Below are 1,009 nucleotides of genomic sequence, written 5' to 3'. Positions count from 1 at the left end.
CGACAATGGTGAGCACTCCGCGGCCCCCGCCCTTACCCACCTCCTGGGAACACTCCGTGCCCCAATCCTCCTGGAACCACCCCGCGGTCCCCTCTTACCCTCCTCCTGGGAGCACTCCGTGGTTCCCCTCTCCTCCTGGGAGCAGCTGTGAGCCGCTCCTTCCTCCTCCGGTGTCTGAAGGGAGGTCAGAACAGGGCGGGGACGGGTTTTGACAACTGGGCTGGTGGTCACCTGAAAAATGCCTTAATTTCTTTGGGAGCACAACTAATAAACATTCTCTTGCCAAGTTATTAAAATGGAAACCTCAGAATGGCCCACGGAATCAATTATCCATGCTTCCGCGTGCCCCAGCTGATGGGTTTAAGCTCTGTGATCACTCTACTTGTCAGATGTAAACTCGGTGTCTGGTCTACCTTAGACAGGCAGCACTTGGGTTTGTCTGCCGGTCTCGTTACTGGGCTTTTATTTTTCTTTCACTGGGGCAGGAGCCACTCTGAAGGCGTTTCTACCATCGGAATTAGCATCTGGTGCAGCCAAGAGGGACTGGGGCCTGAGATGCCCCACGCTGGGGTTCAGAAGCCCAAGATAAGAAAGGACGCTTAGTAGTTCAAAACAAAAAGCAAGAGGGGAGCCTCCAAGCCTGCAGGTGGGCCAGGCCGTGTGGCCCTCCCGGTGTGGGGGCCCGCGGGTCCTCGGGCAGTGTCCGCCTGGGTGCAGAGCACGGAGCTGGGCCACCTCACAGACCCGAGCCGGGCGGTTTGGAGAGCCCCAGCAGCGCCCGATTCTGAGCCTCTAGGAGTGGAGAATTGAGAATCGACGTTGCTCGTGAGCCCAAGTGCCCCAAGTGGACATGGAGCCGTGACCACGGGGGCCAGGAGGACCACGGTCTCCAGCCATCCACCTTGCCATCCTGCTTTCCCCGGTGCGATTCACTTCGCCCCAAGGAGGCTCTTCCAAGAGGCCTCCGGGCTCTGGTTCTCAAGGCTGGGAGGGTGGCCCGCCCTGCGGG

This window comes from Pteropus alecto, unplaced genomic scaffold (genome assembly GCF_000325575.1).
Source record: "Pteropus alecto unplaced genomic scaffold, ASM32557v1 scaffold67, whole genome shotgun sequence".
In the NCBI taxonomy this organism is placed as follows: Eukaryota; Metazoa; Chordata; class Mammalia; order Chiroptera; family Pteropodidae; genus Pteropus; species Pteropus alecto.
This window is presented reverse-complemented; position numbering follows the sequence as displayed.